General features: G+C 41.7%; 1 protein-coding gene and 1 long non-coding RNA gene across 2 annotated transcripts in view; one reads left to right on the top strand and one right to left on the bottom strand.

Moving 5' to 3' along the window:
- unc79 (unc-79 homolog, NALCN channel complex subunit) overlaps nucleotides 1–20509 on the bottom strand; it is a 354164-nt gene that overhangs the window by 67229 nt on the left and 266426 nt on the right. The window lies entirely within an intron of this gene.
- Nucleotides 17142–18746, top strand: LOC143112896 (uncharacterized). Its single transcript, XR_012984809.1, has 4 exons — nucleotides 17142–17252; nucleotides 17798–17839; nucleotides 18043–18091; nucleotides 18580–18746. It is a non-coding gene; the product is annotated as an uncharacterized LOC143112896 (long non-coding RNA).

Raw genomic sequence — 20509 nt, 5'->3', positions numbered from 1 at the left:
TGGCACAGTCTTGAGTGACCGAATTCGTTTTCCTTTTGTCATATGAATGCTTAGGGTGCATTCAGAGCACCTCGGAATGACAAGGACCGCCCCCATGGCTACTTTGTTTTTCCGACAGCAAGTATTCAAGTGCTTTGCCATCGAATGTGTGACAAACACGGATGCCACAACAAAGGTTAAAACATACACTCACTAATCCTAAACAAACAACTGTAGATGCTCGTGAAAGAAAGATATGCAGCTTTTCAAGTGATAAAAAGGGCAAATTCCCAAGTTCACATTAAAACTGTTGGACATGAAAGGCCACATGGACTACAAACGAACTACAACGTGACGACAAAAGTGATGACGAGCCCCTAACTGGGCAACTCTGTTAGCAAAATCTAGCCCCAGTTTCCGACCTCTGACTCACACATTAAGTATCGTGAATGACGCGGAATGATGATGTTTTCACTTGGAGAAAGGTTTTTCCGAAGCCCATGAACGCCAGCCTGGCCTTGGCCTGTCTACGTACTTCCGGTCGATTTCTTTTCCCTACAGTACTCCGTCTGGAATAGGTTGATTCACGCTCGTTTACTTCGGCAGTTGGGCATCCGACCAACCAGCGAACAGTGGGCGTCCCTGAGAGCGATTACGTACCCAGGCATGGTGTTTCAATTACTATGTCCCCGCCCCTGAAGCAGATCGCTTGGAATACATCAAAGTAGGGAGCGAAAATGACTTATACTTATGAAATCTTTGAGCAAATGTAAATAATAGTTTAGCCTATTAACAGGAGTGTCATGAACGAAGTCACAGTGGAGTAGGATGTTATATTGTCAGATAAACTTTAGTCATAGATTTTGTCACTTGAAATAGGCTACGAACGTACCCGAGTCAAACTGTAGTTTAGTAGGCTACATGGTCTGCTCTCTGCTTAGTCTGTCTGCCTCTCCACCCTCTCCATGTTTGAGTACTGACTACCCACTACTGCTTTACTACTGTTTTACCACAGCCTAATGTTTTTACTACCGCTTTCCTGCTACACTGTTTTTCATGTTTTTCATGCTATATTAGCACACATGATCAATGGCTTCTGCTACAATAATACTGAATGGCTGTAACCCTATTACCTCAACCTGTTTCTGCACTGACGTAGTTTTTATAGTTTTTTATATTACCTTGTCTACATTATATTATACTTTGCTCTCCTATTTGTCCATATTATTTATGCTGGTCTCTAGACCTTATTATTGCACTGTTGGACTAATGCTGGACTACTTGTTGCACCTTCACCATGACACTCACTCTCCGAGCACCTTACCGTGCACACTTAACTTAAGGACTATTGTTGGACTACTTTTTGCACCTTCACCAGGACACTTACTCTCTTGAGCACCTTACCATGCACACATAACTAAGGGACTCCTGTTGGACTACTTTTTTGGCACCTTCACTCTCACTCTCTTGAGCACCTTACCATACACACAGAACTACTGTTGGACTACTTTGCACCTTCACCAGGATACTCACTCTCTTGAGCACCTCACTTTGCACACAGAACTACAGGCCCTGTCATTACAAGCATCTCATACTTGACCACCCTTAAGCACACTGTTTCTTTTACATTTAATTTATATAGTATTTTTAGTTTTGTTAGCTTTTCTTATCTCCTACTGTCTCTATTGTACAGTGGTGTTTGGTTATATGTTTATACTTATGCTTATATTTACCATTTGCTGTAAGTGCATGTTGTGTGTGATGTCTGTATGCTACTGAGACCCCCTGAATTTCCCCTTGGGGATCAATAAAGTATTTATCTATCTATCTATCTATCTGGTCGGGTCAAAATCGCTATTTTTCAAACACTAAGAAGGCTCAACATAACTTGAAACTTTGATTGAAGCATCATCAGTGTCTCTACATATGAACTTGAGCATTAAGAACATTGTTCGTGTACACATAGTTTACTAAAAAGAAAGATTTTGGACAACTCACTCCTTGCAAGATGGTACGGAGCACTCCGGGTGACATGGGAAAAAAAAACATGGGTTAAAAAAAAAAAAAAAAAGTAATGGGGAAAAAATACATGAAGAAGAAAAAAAAAAGATGCACTTTTGCGGGATCTCATTGCGGGATCTCGCAAAACTTTTTTTCTACTTTTGGAACTTGCTGGGCTTCCTACTTGACCCCAATAGGCCCACAAACCACTACCACCAGATGGCAAATGATTGCTCTATCACTGTTGCGTGTTGTGGGTTTTCTGGACACATTTCATAGGCCTATGAAAACGGGAGGGAGAGGGAGACACCTGCGTGCAGACACGCACACACAGCAGGCTACAATAAATTGCCTAACAGACAGCAGCCTAATTTCGAGGTATCACTAATACCTATTAAATAGCCTAAATGTAAAGGACACAGAACTGTAAGCTCAAATTCAAAAACGTTTGAAGTCTACCCAAACATATGCAAAGGAAATATATATAAATTGTGTTGCATATAGCCAGCTTAATTAATGTCAATTTAAAGATTATGATTAGCAGTTTCTATGGATTTTTCCATTGATAGTTACAGGAAGCCACGTTGTTGTTTAAACTATTGTTGCTTCTAGCCCACATTACCTCCAGTTTCACTTGCTGCAGGGACGCACACATTGCATGAGCGATCATAAGCGTTCTATCTCCGATGTAGAACTCAAATGTGTCTTGACGCCGCCGTTTGTAAGATCAGATCAAATAAGACGTTCTAAATGGAACGCAATGTAATTAAGCTGTTCCTTTCCAAGCGTCTTGGAGACGTACTGTATGTGTGCTGACTGGGCTATGTCTATATAGTTGATGACACCAAATGAATAAGTATGCTGCAAATGAGCAGACGTGTGAAGCACCGGGCATAACTTAATTTCGCGGCTACGTGGAGCAGTAGTAGGTTAATTGTTGAGGAGGCCCATAGTTTGAGAAAAGCTGCAGATCATAGGCAGAGAAAGCATAATGCTCTGAGAACAGTAGCCAAATGTTTTCCTGCAGAAACAGGTGCCTTGGTGCACGCACCCCGCTTTCACTTTGACTCCCTGCATTGTGACAAAAACTGTCAGTCAGACAGTGAATTTTGGTTTACTAAATTAGCATAATGCGGTAACAATTATCATTTCAATTCTATCTGAAATCTGCTCACTGCAGACGTTACAATGCAGACCCAAGCAGCAGCATAGCCTTGAAAGATGTACACTTTGAATTTGATCAGAGAGGCTCTGGTTCTTCACCTAACTTGATGTGATTGGCTGGATGACTGTTCAATCAAATCAACAGACCTATTTGTATCTCTGTGTGTGCGTTATAGATAAGGTTCCAACTCTTTACGGGAGCGTTTATTTCCATATTTTACTTTCAATTTAATCTGACAAAAAGTGTGGGGGATAGAATCGTGTTCCAGCAAAACTGTGTACGTTATAACACCCACATCCCCCACGCTTGCTTGGGCCTGGTGTGTGTGCGTGTCTGCACGCAGGTGTCTCCCTCTCCCTCCCGTGTCATAGGCCTATGTAATGTGTCCAGAAAACCCAAAAAATGCAACAGTGATAGAGCAATCATAGTATCATGATATGATTGCCATCTGGCGGTAGTGGTTTGTGGGCCTATTGGGGTCAAGTAGGAAGCCCAGCAAGTTCCAAAAGTAGAAAAAAAGTTTTGCGAGATCTCGCAAAACTTTGCGAGATCCCGCAATGAGATCCCGCAAAAGTGCATTGTTTTTTTTTTCTTCTTCATGTTTTTTTTAACCCATGTTTTTTTTCCCCATGTCACCCGGAGGGTTCCGTAAAATGGCAAGATGGCAGCGAGCAGAAAAAACAAGTGTTGTTCAAAACCTCTCTTTTAGTAAACTCTGTGTAGGCCTACACCAACAATGTTCTCAATGCTCGAGTTCATGTGTAGAGACACTGATGATACTTCGATCAAAGTTTCATGTTGTGTCGAGCCTTCATAGTATTTGAAAAATAGCGATTTTGACGCGATTGTATCAAAAAAGTAGTAGCCCTATAGGAATCCCATTCAAAAGGTCATTTCACCCGAAAACGACAATGCATACAAGCTTAAAAGTGGCGCTTTGGACGTACTTATGCATTTATATGAAAGTTTGACTTGGGTACATTCACAAAACACTATATGATGCATTTTGGCGAGAGTTACGCAGATGAAACGTGTGATTGTTTGCTGATAAGATGCACGGGTGCTTGTTATGGGCGTGCTGCAGAGAAACTTCTCTGTATGACGAAACGCCGGTTGTTAGTGATTGGTTCAAAGGAAGTCCAATGATTTTAAACCTCAAACTGTGCCCTCCCACCCGGAAATAAACGAACGCCTATGGATCTAGGCCAGACTCACTGCGAAGTCAGAGAGTCTGGTTTCCAGGCTAATGAATGCTGTCATTTTGTTAACATTACTGTTAAGGAGATGCTGTAGGCAAAGGCTATATTTAACCTCGTTAGTGTAGTAAAACAAATCAGAACTATTCACGAGGTTTCTGGGCAGCATATTTATGTTCTGTTAGCAAGCGAACTTTTCATGACTGCCGACAAAGTAGCCTACTGCCAGCTGATGAAGCTCTCATTTTAAAACATTACTGAGAGACAGGCACTGTACAATCAAGACATCTTGACACTGAATCCAAAACTATGTTTAACATTATGTACAAAGCTTATAGGCTACAGTGGACTAGCATGTTGTAGGGGCTGCTATAAACACAGAGAAACGCACTGAAAACTCGGCCAATCACAGCCCTTGCTGTCGAATGCTCCGTCAGGTTCGACCGTGGAACGCCACAGCGGACTATGCTGCCTCCAAGCGGCTGCAGTTGTACTTACATTTCACCCAGCTGCGTGAATCACCTTGATGGTGAATGAAGTGTCAATTCTTAACTGGGACCCACTGTATGCCTACAATGCAAAATTGCTTCCTCACGATTGGAAGCTCCTGTAGCCGCGTAGGATTTCAAAACACGGCAAAATGCCGCAGGTTTGTGAATAGGTCTGTGAGTTAGGAGTCCTCTCGACTTCTTTTAAGCTGTCACAGAGGTGGGAAGGTGGGATTTGTTGGGGGCAGGGCCGGATTAACTGGGCACAAATGTCTGATGGCCCCCCTGCCCCCCAGCCAACGTGAATCGGTTGGTAATTCTTTCTCTAGTAGCGGAGTAGCCTGATGGTAGGCAGGTGCGCACGTATAAGGCCGAACATGCAAGCGCCAATGAACCGTGCTCTCACGACAATCACGCCGTTAAACATAAATAGGTTAACATCACTCTAAGTTCGCCTTCAAGCAAGGAAAACGATGATTGAAGACATCTGTTTCGTTGGAAGGGCAAGGGGGTAGCAACAGGGTAACACAGAGACAGGCCCGATGGCAGGGCTGTTATGAGAGTATTAAAATATGGGATATTCTACGGGAAAACATTAAAACGGCAAGACAGCGGGGGGGAAGTTAAAATATGTGATAAACACGGACAAAGTTGGCATGCATTGTTTCGGTCCCCGTGCACAGGGATTATGTGTCATATTATTAATCACATATGATTATTTGTGAAATTGTGCAAACAGGTGCAACACATTTCAAAAGGAAGGACTGGTAGCATGCAAGCTCACGGGAAAGATTGATTTAAGAACGTTATCACAGTGTGTGGCTGTGGCGTAAAGCAGCGCGGGCGGAAGACAGGGACAATTGGCAGGGGAGGGTCATGTCTTTTTTAACAATTCTGAACTCAATTTTGAACAATTTCTAGCAGGCAAGGGAGGGTCATGCAACTTTTGACTGAAGCACTCAAAATTCCTCCGGCGGCCCCTTCAATAATAATGAACAGTCCCTAGATTGCTGCTGGGCTATGTCTTGGTTCATGTCTGTTAACAACTCATTGCCGTCAAACGCGTAGCCTATCTCGCGGTTGCATCCATTACAAATAAACATGCAATGTGAACGTCTGGGATTGGGGAGAGCACTAAATGCTCTACTGAATAAGCACGAAGTCAAACCTCAGTGGCGTGCACAGACATTTTGGGGGGCAGGTGCTCAGGAGGGGGGGGGGGGACTTTTTAGCGCACATGGAACACTTAATTATAAAAAAAAATTACACGCACATGTTGAATGAAATTTGACTTGTGCTGCAATTAGTAAATCAATATACAATTAAGACAATAAAGAGACCAAAATGTGTTAATTTATGTTGCCTAACAAAACCTATACAACAGAAAACGTTTGTCTTAACACATAGATTTGCAATTGCAAACTCTACCGAAATTATTTGTAGCCTATGTGGTCGTCCTCACGTTATCTGTCATTGACTTGGGCTACAGCGTAAAACTTTATCAGGTGACCAGTCGGCTAAAAATGCTTAGTTGTTTGATGCTGTATGAGACATTTTACTGCACAACAAAAGAATTACACGTTGGGCTTAGAGGGCAAACTGTACGATTTTACTTGATCTGTAAGACAATAAAGAGACCAAACAGTACGAGAAGGAGTTATAGTGGGCTACTGACTGTTGTCATTACATGAATGCAGATGGGCATTTTTCACAGGTAATGGCGAACTTCCCGTTTCTTCTGTCACAAATGAATGTGTTAATACATGTTGCCTAACAAAACATATACAACAGAAAACGTTCTTCTTAACACATAAATTTGCAAAATCTACCGAAATTATTTGTGGTCGTCACGTTATCTGTCATTGATTTGGGCTACAGCGTAAAACTTTATCTAGCTTCATCTAACTAGTTTATCAGGTGACCAGTCAGCAAAAATGCTTGTTGGTGCTGAATGTGACATTTTACTGTACAACAAAATTAGTACATGTTGGGCTTAGAGGGCAAACTGTAAGATTTTGCTTGATCTGTATGTTACCTGGCTGATGGGGCTGATGCTATCTGAAGACGCTTACTTAACTGCTATGGTGCTGCGCATCTGGCGTGCCCTGCGCGCAACCGCGCGAGTTCACGTGACAAAGGAAGAGAGATAGGCTGGTCGGGTGTGCGCAAGGAGGTGGCTCATTTCGGGGCATTGTTTCAGTCGTTTTTAATGGCTCAGGTTTTCAAAAGATCATTTCAAAACCGACTTCAGTAAAATCTTACTCAAAAGGGCATTTTCGTTAATAAAGGGCAAACTTCCTAGTGCTTTAGCACCACCTAGTGTGTATGTATGCACGCCTATGCTCTTAATCAAAAAAATTAACCACTGGCGCTGCTGAGCAAGCATGGAGTAAGACGTGTGTTTGTGTAGCTCTGCAGGAAACAACGGCTAAACTATTATTTTCAGAGGTATCCTCTTTAAATAGCAATTCAACCAGAGACATTTTTGTTCTGTGTAACTGTTAGACGTGCAGGATGTCCATCAGACCTGGCAAAACAAGACTGTTGCATAGTGAAATGTGTAGGCCTAGTAAGAGGGCTGTTTTCCCCTAGGAACCTTATTTGTGTGTATTGTGTATTGTTTCCCCTAGGAACCTTATTTGTGTGTATTGTTTCCCCCAGGTTTTAATGTGGGAACCCGTGTTCTTCATGTGTATCATGTTTGGCTGCAGTTAAGTGAAGTCCAGTAAAAGTGCCTAAACTGTTTTCCTTGTCTGTGCGTGGTTTCACTAAAAGTTACACCACTCGGTTACTACACTGGCGACGAGGATTAAAACCGAGGATAACGGCGGTGGAGTTGCTGTGTACAGTTGAAATAGCCTACAAATTACGGCGCAGTTAGTTAAGCTATTAGTAAGTTATCATGACTACTGTTGGCTCGCTCAGTGAATACGTGGAGACAGACGGTGACTGGGTGGAATATGTTGAGAGACTGGAGCACTTTTTCGTGGCAAATGACATTACGGATGAGTCAAAACGACGCTCTGTCCTCCTCAGTGCCTGCGGGGCCAAGACGTACAAGCTGACACCGCGGAAACCAGGAGAATTAAGCTTCCAGGACCTGGTCACGTTAGTGAAAAATCATCACAACCCCAAGCCATCTGTTATTGTTCAACGCTTCAAATTCCATACTCATTCACGTAAGCAAGGAGTGACAGTGGCCGCATTTGTGGCGGAGTTGAGACAATTATCAGAACATTGTGAGTTTGGTGCAGTTCTAGAAGATATGTTGCGCGACAGGCTGGTCTGCGGAATTAATGAGGATAGCATACAGCGTCGGTTGCTGAGTGAAGCCAAGCTAACCTTCAAAAAAGCGCTAGAGATATCTCAAGCTATGGAAACGGCGGCAATGAACACTAAGGACATTCAACAAGCACATGGGGCTGCGCAACCAGATGCCGTTCGTCACGTGTCCAAGGACAAGAAAGGCAAACTCCAAAAGTCAGTGGAGTGTTACCAGTGTGGGGGGGGCACACTTTGCAAATGACTGTGGATTCAAGGACTCTGTTTGCCATAACTGTCAGAAAAAGGGCCATATTGCCAAAATGTGCAGGGGAACGAAAAACAAACAAAAGAAGGACTGGGGAACACCAAAGCCCAACAGGAGCGCACATCACCTGCAGGGTGACGAGCCTGAGGAAGAGGAGGAGTGTTCTTTTGACATGTTCAACCTCCATGTCATCAGCCAGTCCAGGGCTGAGCCCATCTATGTAGCACTGAAGGTAAATGGCACTGAGCTGGAAATGGAAGTGGACACTGGGGCCTCAGTTTCAGTGATAAGTCAATCCTCATATCACAATTTGTGGAGGGCAACTGAGGCACCTGCACTCAAAAAGACTAATATCAGACTGAGGACGTATACGGGTGAGTGCATTCCCCTTCTTGGGGCTATAGATGTGGACATACAGTGGGCAGTGCTTCGACTTGGCCAGCTTCACTCGCGGTCCGCGCGTGGGATCACGCGGTATCACGCGACTTTAATTTGTATTTTCCCAGTGAGACGCTGCAACAACCCAAACAACCGGTAGATGGCTCAAGTGAGTAGGGTGTCTCGTAAAAAGAAATGGAGCCTGAAAAACCCTACACAGACTTCACTACAGACTTTAGCAGACTGGTTTAGAAATAATTTAATAGCCAGAAATATGCCTGCCCTGCCCTAATAAAGAAATATTTGGTTAACTGCGAGTGAATCCCGTTTGCAGCCGTAGAAGAAACGCAGGACAAATTAAACATTCTGGTTTTCTCCGAGTGCAACGATGATAGACAGACATCATTTGGACAAAATATAGAGCATATTAACCTCCGTTGCTCAGCCAAATGCCTTCCTGTTACGTCCTGTTATCACGGAGTTACAGGCATAAACGATTTTTTAAGGTCACAAGTTTACTTCATTAGCGGTTTATTTTTTTGATTATTAAAGAGTGTTTTTCATTTAAAGGTTTGACTTCGTGCTTATTCAGTAGAGCATTTAGTGCTCTTCCCAATCCCAGACGTTCACATTGCATGTTTGTTTGTAATGGATGCAACCGCGAGATAGGCTACGCGTTTGACGGCAATGAGTTGTGAACGGACATGAACCAAGACATATAGCCTAGCCCAGCAGCAATCTAGGGACTGTTCGTTATTTATTGAAGGGGCCACCGGATGAATTTTGAGTGCTTCAGTCAAAAGTTGCATGACCCTCCCTTGCCTGCTAGAAATTGTTCAATGACCCTCCGACAGAATTGTTTAAAAAGACATGACCCTCCCCTTGTCGTCTTCCGCCCGCGCTGCTTTGCGCCACAGCCACACAGGGCCCTATCATGACATTCTAAAGTGCATCGTCACTCGTCAAAAGTCTATTCAAATTTAGTAGGATGTCCAGTTCACATTGGGAGGGGTTTCGTTCTCAAAAGTGGAGCGCATGGCGTAACAAGGTGTTCCTAGGTCTTTTAATCAGTCATATGGGTGTGTTTGGGGCGTAACATCATTTTAAACCAATGAGAATGACATCTGTCATTCCCTTTAACGGCGCAACGCGCGATATGTCAAATAAATGCATCGGTATTTTGGCATTCAACGGCGCATTTGAAGGAGGCTGCTTGCAAGACCGTATGGAATAGTCATTCTTAAACCATGCTTTACTAAAACCTAGCATAGCCTTCACGCATTTGCACTCGTCTATTATTTGAACTCATTGGCAAAGTGAAACTAACTTCACCAAGGAGTCAGTCAACGACAAGACAGTTATATGCAGTTACTTTCACTATTGACTGACAATGGGTTACCATAGAAAACATAGGCTGGAAAAAGCAACACTTACCCTAATGTTGCTCAAATGACTAAATAAAACAACATTTATCCTGCAGAGGAGTTGCTTATATCTCGTGACAGTGCGTCTTCAGCTGTGCTCCATACTTGTCTCTCGCCTCTCCCCTAATCACTTTTAACCGTCATTACCAATTTGCAAATGATGGTGAATAACTACTCATCATGAGATGTACAGTATTTCGTAATATCTTTATTCTAATTATGTTTACCATTGTAATCGTGCAATTTGTAATGCTTTGCATGGACGTGCGCTGGTGTGCGTTCATGAATGATAGAAGGATGGTGCGTGCACCTGCCAATATGACTGTTGACATGCGCTCTTAAAATAGCATATGAACAACTCGCCATTGACTTCTGACCAGGTTTAGGTGGTGTATGATAGCGATTTTTAGACAATGCGCCAGGTCCCTCCCTAGGTTGTTAATTGCCACACCCCTGGGCGCAATGCTTAAAAAATAAAGGTGCAAAATAACGAATTCAACTTCGCGCCGGTGAATAACGAACTTTACGCCATGCGCTGGTGACCGAAAATACAGCCCACACTGTGATAACGTTCTTAAATCAATCTTTCGTGAGCTTGCATGCTACCAGTCCTTCCTTTTCAAATGTGTTGCGCCTGTTTGCACAAATTCACAAATAATCATATGTGATTAATAATATGACAAATAATCCCTGTGCATGGGGACCGAAACAATGCATGCCAACTTTGTCCGTGTTTATCACGTATTTTAACTTTCCCCCGCTGTCTTGCCGTAGAATAGGCTATCCCAGATTTTAATACTCTCATAACAACCCTGCCATCGGGCCTGTCTCTGTGTTGCCCTGTTGCTACCCCTTGCCATTCCAACGAAACAGATGTCTTCAAATCATCGTTTTCCTTGCTTGAATGTCATAAACATACAACTTTAGACAGCAGAATTACGCATAGGCTACTTGGAACATAACACATTGACAAAGGACAGATGTATCGTAACACCCCCAATTATCACCACTTTTGTTCAGAAATTCTAAAACAACGATGTTTTTTAACACTTCAAAATAACATTTGCTAAATTAACCTTACATTTTTCAGTAGCCATAGGTGTGTAGATTTGAACAAAATCTGGTTTGGTTCTTAACGGCACATGGACGGTTAGACCGAGAATTCTTGTCGTGAAATTAAAATTCCACTGGAGCTCCAAGCGGTTGTGTACACGCAGCCTTACAACACTGTTTACAGCTCTTTGAGTCATGGTAAAATGTCATTTTTGGTACATAGCTAATTTAGATACACCTATGGTGTGGGTGGTTGCGTCTCTTTAGGAGTCCGCTGTCTTGGTTTGTATAGAAATGGATATAAGTGACACATACACGCAAGACGGTGGAAATACGGGACCGACGGTAATAGGGGGAGTTCCGATATGTTGCTAGTGACAAAATATTACCTTTCAGTGTTTTACGATGTCTTTGTCATGGGGAAGTGTTTTTCCCCATGCATTTATTCTAGGCTACTGCAGTGACTGCCGTGAGAGAAGCGGGTTCTGTGTTTTGTTCATGTCAGTGACTGACGCGAGAGAAGCGGTGTCTGTGTTGTGTTGCATTGCGTTGCGTTAATTTATTTTCATTGGGCATACCGTGCCGTGCCGTTCACAGCTCTTCAGTTCAGTTTTTTGAAACAATGAGTACAGGAAGCGCGTTTGTATGGTTATATTGCTTGACGGGGGGATCCCAAGCAGCTTTCAGCCATAAGGCTACTTTTGGTGGGACCAAAACTAAAGCGAGATATTGTTCTTAGTAATCTGGGGAACTTGGCACACCAGGTCAAACCAAAAGTAACAAGCCTCGGTGTCATCTTAGATGCAGAGTTAAGTTTTAAGCCCCATATCAGTAAAGTTACTCAAACAGCCTATTTCCACTTGAGAAACATTGCCAAAGTGCGGCCCTTTTTAACTCAACAAGATGCAGAAAAACTAATTCACGCCTTTATCACTAGCAGGTTAGACTACTGCAATGCACTTTTCACTGGTCTTCCCAAAAAACATCTAAAGAAATTGGCACTCATACAGAACTCTGCGGCTAGACTTTTAACTAAGACTAAGAAGAGAGAACACATCACCCCTGTGTTGGCTGAACTGCACTGGCTCCCTATTTCCTATAGAATTGATTTTAAGGTTATGTTAATTACTTACAAAGCTCTGAATGGCACAGCACCTTCATATATCTCTGAGCTTTTAATATCTTATCAACCACAAAGGAAACTTAGATCATCCAATTCTAATCTTTTAATCGTACCCAAAGTGCTCCACAAACAAAGTGGAGAAGCTGCTTTTATCCATTATGCCCCCAAACTATGGAACACCCTGCCTCTGTACATCAAGCAGGCGAGTTCAGTAAATATTTTTAAAAAAGATCTGAAAACATACCTGTACAGGAAAGCTTTTAGTTAACTCGTCTTATCCTGTAGACTACTTTTTCAGATTATTCTACATCTGCTGCTATTGGAGGGCGCAGCCAGCCAGAAGCAGATGGGCTCCCCCTATTAAGTCAGGTTCTGCTCAAGGTTTCTTCCTGGAATATGGGAGTTTTTCCTTGCCACAGTTGCCATATGGCGTGCTTGTGGGGGGTAAGAGGGTTAAGGCTGCCAGTCTTATGACATGTCATTTTCTATATTTTTGATATGTTGCTGAGTGGATCATAAACGGCCCCAGCAATGAAGAAATGTGATTGATAATGACTGACTGACTATTATTTTGTTACATGCTTCAAATGTAAAGCACTTTGAGCTGCATTCTGTGTATGAAAGGTGCTATACAAATAAAGCTTATTATTATTATTATTATTACTTTGAGAACATTTCAATTCACCCGACACTAATATTCAAAATGTTGACAACTTTGATTCGACGACCGGTTTGATTCCCATTTTTTTTTTTCACGGACCGTGGGGGGGGGATATTGGTGGTTCGGGGGTTCCATGTTCCATATGTGTTGTGCATGCATTACTTGAAAAGAACTAGCTCCAGTTATGTATGAACAGTGAAGGTAACGAACTCTTAAAAACGTGAAAAACGTGAACTTGAAGAAGTGAAAATGTAACAATATGAACTATGAAAATTGAACAACTTGAAGCTACATCTATCAAGTGTGAACATGCTTAACAAAATATGGGAACAAAACATGGGAACTAAACATGCATTATGAATATAATCAGTGGGAGCCCTGTGCTTGTTCCCTGCAACAAGACAGTGACATCCTCAGTGTGTTTGAAATGTCCAGTCGATTGCGCAATTTGGTTTTAGTTGCAGTCATTGCAGAAAACCCGGCCTCGCATAGATACGTGGTGGGAAATGGTAGCAACGTTTTCAGCGCTTTTACGGCTATTTCGGGATATTCTGCTTTGGTTTTGATCCAAAAACCCGCCAGAGAGGTTTCCTCATACACACTCTTAAGACCACCGTCATTTGCAATTTCGATCAACTGCTCTTCCTCCTGCGCTGACATGTTAGGACTATTCGGGATATTGACAAATGGGTTGCGGACCCACTCATTGGTTTGCCGTGGATCTTTGGAGGATGGGAAGTAGCCTAACGCTCAAACTCATTTGAAAGCGCAACAAGGTAATCGCGCACCAGCTGCAAGAGAAAGGGCCCTGCCTCAGTCTCTCCCAAAACCCCCACTACTGTTTGGAACATATCAAATACACCCCGTCCCCATTCGTCCCCACAAATCAAGCTTGGCTTTAAATGCAGCGACTTTATCTGCCAGTTTAAATACAGTCGTCATTCTCCCCTGGAGTGACAGGTTGAGGTCATTAAGCAACCCAAATATGCCACATAGGTAAGCGAGTTTTGACACCCAGTCCTCATCACTAAAATGTGCAGCTAACGGTGACTTTTTTTCTGTAAGAAATCTCTGCAGCGGCTCTCGCAACTTAAACACCCTGGCCAGTGTCTGCTAAAGATGCTTGTTTTTTGATGCTCATTCTAGCAGTTTAGCTAACTTCGTGTGACACTACCGTTCGCCAAGAACTGATCAAGTGAAGTGAGCTGACCTGAGGCTGCGCAGCGCTGAAGGCAATATGTAAAGTGTTGAAGGCGGGACAGACGTAAGAAAATAGACCTGGCAAAATGCAAACATGTGTGCAATCAAACAACTGCATATAGGCCTATGCCATGTAAAAACGTGACATTATTGCGAATTAAATTGAGTTTAGTTTGCATGCATTTTTTTTAAACTCATGTCGTAGGCTACGGCCCGGTTAGGAATGTACCGGCCGCGGCCCGGTGTTTGGGGACCGCTGCCTTAGATGGCAGGAAAAATCTTCAGCCTATTAACTGACCACCCGATTCACGCTGGCTGGGGGGGAAGGGGGGCCATCAGACATTTGTGACCAGTTAATTCGGCCCTGCCCCCAACAAATCACACCTTCCCACCTCTGACAGCTTAAAAGAACTCACACCTATTCACAAACCTGCGGCATTTTGCCGTGTTTTGAAATCCTATGCAGCTTTCAATAGTGAGGAAGCAATTTTGCATTGTAGGCATAACTAACATGCAATAACGCCACCAACAACAACCAAAACTAGTCTAATCATTGTCAAAATGTAAATTAAATGTAACATTATTGTGCATCAAATTAAAATGTTCTCTTTTGCAAACGTAGGCATAGTAACAGAATAATTTAATCAATCCGTATGTTTCATTAGGCTACTAGGCTATTTGTTTTGCCTTACTCATTATTCATTTAGGCTAGGCCTTTTTATTCAGTTATTAATCATCTTCCTTCTCACTACTTGTGTAGCGCACGCATTCTCCGACCTGTCACCTGTCACTCATCATCGGAAGGGAGGTGTTTGGAATCATTCCCGCGTTACAATCGTCAGCCAATCAAGGTGGTCACTTCAGTCAAGCTCGTGCATGAGTAATGACGTCATCTATAGCAACGAAGACTCACTCCTAGTTTAGGAGTTGTCTGAAAGGCTTTGTGAATAACTTTTAAGAGAAAACTCCAAGCTAAAATCTTTTAGTGCGATTTAGGAGTAGCCTACTCCTAGTGGTAAGATAAAAGCCTTTGTGAATAGCCTACGGCCCCAGTTATTCATCATCTTCTGTCCTTGTGTAGCGCACGCATTCTGAGACCTGTCACCTGTCACTCATTATCGTAAGGGAGGTGTTTGGAATCATGCCCGTGTTACAATCATCAGCCAATCAAGGTGGTCACGCTTGCCCATTTACACAAATGAATGGTCGAATATTACTGATGATCATTGTTATTTAAGAACATGCAGTGTGCGTAGGGCACCAAAAACATCTTGCTCGTAAAAAAGCATCATACCGCACATTGTGGCGGGTCTGTTATTTACTGTAGGCTGCGCAAACCACAGGGCAAGCCTGCATTCGAGGCCTTCTGTTGAAGACTTTTATATAAAGCCTGCGCTAACAGTAATCCTCCTGCCCCTGATAGGCCTACCACAGCTGTGGATATGTGTGGAATGTTCAAGTAATAACACAATCCAATGTGTGTCTCAATTGTCCCCCGCTGACCAGACCACCTCACACATTTCTCTAGATTTTGCAACGAATTTACATGACACAATGCCATAAAATATGCCAGTTTTAGGACACAGAATAATGTTTGTAATGATACCAGTTAGGCCTACGTTTAACAGTAACAAGTGTAATGAGCTATTCATTGTCGAAGGTGCATGGTCAAGTGAAATTCTTACTTTGGAAAACCAACATTTGCCGATATCATCGCCGATCATCAGAATATTGCTCTGGACTGCAGGTAACTTGTTAACCCAGTGGTTCTCAAACTTTTATTTAATTCCCCACTTTGATCAAGGGGCATTACTGATGATAGTGGAGATAACGTGTTATCCCGAGGCCTTTGCCAGTCAGCATCTCCGACGGTAGTCTACCCTATTAAAAATAGGCTATACGTTTTCGATGTCCCAAACGGAGAGACATAGGCTACTTTATTGTTTTTAACGATCTCTATGCTACTCACAAAAATGTAGGCATGGGGACATGATGAAGTAGGCTATCCAACTGTCGTGTGTTAAATTATTGTGATTACGAGCCAGTGGTTTTCAAACATGCGTGACTCGGACATCTAACTAAATGCAACAGGCTCATATCTTCCTCGCATTCGCAAAATGAGGACCAGTGTTTTGTCAAATTGCAAATAGCTATTCGTTTTAACGAATTTTTATGATAGTAGCCTATGCTTTTTGTATAGGCTACTATCTTAATCTTGGAATATCGGGAGGGAAGTGGCGCGTCTGCAGTCAGCCAAATATGAATGTAATTCTGCGGCATAAAGCAGATGTATTTGTTTATTGTACACACTGTAAAAAATAAAAGTTTTTTAGCTGACATTTACCGTAAAAAAATACGGTTTTATACTCTATTTTTAATAATAAGAGAATATACCTGTAAAATACAGTAAAATCAGCTTTTTCAAGAAGACTGCCGTAAAAGCACGGACAAAGTCTGTAATGTTTAAATGAGAAGAATCCACCGTTTTTTAACACAGTTGTACCATTTTAAAATGGTTTAGACTTTTAATTTAGTAGTTATCAGTGTAAAAATACTGTGAAATTTTTTTTTTTTTGGTGTTTTCATCACTGACTGCTAACTTGCTAATGTTAGATGGTGTAGGGTAGGCTATAGGCTCAAACAACATTTCAGACGTGTTTTGGGATTACAATAACAACTTTTTAAATAATGTACAGCATCTATTTCTCACTAGTGGTCAGAAAATCCAAGTATAAAAAAACAAACAAATGACTTTTATCTGCAAATATGGCGTCTCGGACCATCTTATGAACTCCGGCTTGATTTACTTTGAGAGCTGCCTTGGAGCCTTTGCTCATTAGCATAACTGCAATTTGATTGGCTGGCGCTCTGCAGCAGTTTAAAAAGTTGTTGGGGGAGGGGAGTTCGCTTGGTCGGACTCTCGGAACGACCATTAGGACCTACTTTTTTCTTCACTCCCTCACAGCAACTTTCAACAGAGGAGCTTTTGAAGTATGAGAAACACATGTGCAGGATGGAATAATCTTTGTGAAAGAGGAGGCACAGCTATCCAGAGGTAAGGTTTAGTTAAAATGTAAGGATATTCGGGTGGTAATAAAACTGTCGACTGCAAATGATTAGCTAACATTAAAAGTATGTTAACAGCTGCTGCTAGCAAGCTAGTGCTAGCCCATGTTAACCATGAATTCTAATATTTCAAAATGGTGTTCACATGCCTTCAATAATGCATAACTATCATAATTTAGATTAAGGAGGAGGACTCTGTTGTGTATTTTACCTATCTTTGTCCTTGTAAGTTTGTAGAACCCAACTAGCTATTGTTTAGCTAACTAGCATAGCACAGCGTTTTTAGCATCGTGCTATTTAAAAGTTTCCAGAAAGGCTGGCTTGTGGTAAATGCAGATTAAACAATCCTGTAAGCATTATGTTTATGCGAAAATTATTTAGTTGTCTATGTTCACCAGTTTATCATTTCACTGTAATGTGCTTCATGCAATACAGAGAAACATAGGTTGTCAATAGAGATCTATTTGTATAATACAGCTTTATTCAACAACCTAATGTTTCTTCTTCTGTCCCTCCAATGCCGAATATGAGCAGAATAAGTGCTAACAACGAAAGTACCTTGGATCTAATGGTTATGTAAGTTAACACACCTTTTTATCTATTATATTTGTGGTATTTTTCTTATTAATGTTAAGCTACATGTATTGCATTCATAAATTACTTGTGTAAAATGCTATTATGTTTGTTTTGTCCAAGAGTAATGTCATTCATATTGGTTGGTGCTATCTTTGTATTATTTTATTGTTATTTTGTTATATTGGTATTTTGTGTAATTTTAGGAGTTTGGAAGTATTGGACAGTCCACGGAACTTCCAATATCTATGACAGGTGAGCATCAATGTATTACACAAAGTTTTTTAGGGCCTATTCAGAGCGTCAACGTGGCATGTGCATTGCGTGTCTGTTCCATGGCTGCTGCATTGTGTTTTATCTGTGCATTCATACCAGAGACGTCTCAGATGTAGCGCTGCTGTGGGCAGTCTGCCTATTATAGCATCTCTTCACTGTCTCTTTTCAATGGAAGCGCTTTCTACACATTTGCCTATCGCTTGAAAAATACACGCCAGTCCTATTTCTAGCATACACACGTTTTCAGCATGGTTCAAGACACCTGAGACATGTGTGTCACGCAGGCAGTGTACGCTCTAACCTGTTAACATCGGTGCCAAAATTAAAACGGACAGGTAACGCAGCTGACACACAGTCACCATGCTTGCGGTCTAAATAGGCCCTTACACAATCTGTCTGAGGCCGTTCATTTGTGTGGTTGGAAAATCCTAATTCTGAAGTTTGTGTTTGCATTTTATTGCTTCCAGCAGACATCTTACCACTGCTGTCATATGTGAGGACACCACTGCTGTTGAATGTAAGATATGAGAACATCCTGTTGTCAAGTAAGGTCCAGAAGTTGAAAAGGGGCTAACAGCAGCCTCCACTGTCTACTTTATTGAGCACCCTCTCCTGAACAATATGCTGGCTTTTGCTAGAGTTTGATATTGAATTTTGGTGTACTTTTAGACTCTTGTCTTTTTTTAATAGCACATCTTATTCCACTCAATTGTAAGGGTTGGGATGTGTTTCTGATTGTCTAAATAATGCGACTGATTTGTGCGCTCATTTTTGAGATACCCTGAGGAGCAAAGTGGCTTCATTGAGTTCATTCAGGTTATCGTCTTCAATTTTGATCAATGATGGGAGAAAGCCATCAAACCCAAGCTACAAATGATCTGGAGTGAAGTTAACAGGTTTTGTAGATTGCCTTAATAATTATAATTTGGCTTGCATTGCCTAAAACTCTTCAAATCACAGAGTTTTATATTGAATGAATGTATTCAGTTATGAGTGTTTGGCACTTAGCTAAATAAACTGTTTAGATATGAGTTCAGTGTGTTAAAACCAAATTAAAAGGTTTAAGGCAATCGGTTTCCTGAAATGAATTGAGTAGCTACAACAAAGTTTTAAGTTGTCACAACAAGAATGGTTAAAGTAGTTTTAAGCCATCGTTTTTCTCAAATATTTTGAGGAATAATATTTTGTTTTACAATGCACTGTAAATTAATTGGAAACTGTAGAAATGCAATGCCTCATTTGATGTTAGAATAAACTTATAACTGTTGGAACTAACTTATGGTGTATTTTTATGATGTTTTTTTTTATTATGGTATATGGTTTGACCATGTAAAATGTCTGAAATAAGAGAAAATATATTTAAAAAAAACATTAAAATGTACAGCAGCAAAAAAAAAAAAAAAAAAAACTAAAAAAAACGGTAAAAGGCACGGCAGCAAAAGTTGCCGCCTGGTTACCGTAAAATTATGGTAAAATATCATACAAGGAATTACCGTAAAATTATGGCTTTCCGCTCTATATTCACTGTAATTTTATGGCCAATTGTAGTAAAAATCACACAATTTCATTGTGATTTTACTACAATTTCGCCGTAAAATTACAGTCAATATATACAGGGGAAAGCCATAATTTTACGGCAATTCCTTGTATGGTATTTTATCATAATTTTACGGTAACCAAGCGGCAACTTTTGCTGCCGTGCCTTTTACCGTTTTTTTACGTTTTTTTTTTTTTACAGTGCAGAAACAGAAAAATAAAAATGACATGTCAAGCAGTCAACTGACTACATTGCAGTCAAGAAGTAGGGTAAATTAAGACACTGTTTTGATTTGCGTAGTTGCATTGCCCCCAACACTGACAATAACATAGCAGATTTCGATGGGATTCCTCTCGGTAACAATTATGTTTGGTAGCCTCCTGCTTTTTCAGAAGGGGCGGCAGTCAGGCTACTGACAGAGCGATGTACAGTGGCAGAGCGACGCACAGTGGCTGAAAGTGGTACTAAAGCTTCACGCAGCTTCACGCCTGTAATGCGCGACTGAAGTGGCTATTTGAAAGCGATGCCCACTGTAGATTAAGAAGGACAGAAGGCATCGGTGACGCTGCTGGTGGTCCAGGGGGAGGGGCCTAGTTTACTGGGTCGTGATCTCTTACAGAAAATTCGCCTGCGTTGGGGGGAAATCTGGGGCGAAATCAAGAACATGACCGTAGCACAAGACATAATAGCCAAATATCCAGATGTTTTTAGGGATGAGCTTGGCACCCTCCGGGGCACCACAGTGAAATTGTGTGTGGACCCCAAAGGTAGAAGCAGAGTTAGAGAGGCTGCAGCAGGCAGGTGTGATTTAGCCTGTTGAATTTTCCAACTGGGCAGCGCCAATTGTGCCAGTGCTGAAG

The sequence above is a fragment of the Alosa pseudoharengus genome, unplaced genomic scaffold, assembly GCF_046254945.1.
Source record: "Alosa pseudoharengus isolate Yale_2024_CS ecotype anadromous, Long Island Sound unplaced genomic scaffold, YU_APseudo_1.1 YU_APseudo_1.1_scf_8, whole genome shotgun sequence".
Lineage (NCBI taxonomy): Eukaryota > Metazoa > Chordata > Actinopteri > Clupeiformes > Clupeidae > Alosa > Alosa pseudoharengus.
Note: the sequence above shows the minus strand (reverse complement) of the source record. Positions and strands in the feature narration are given on the sequence as shown.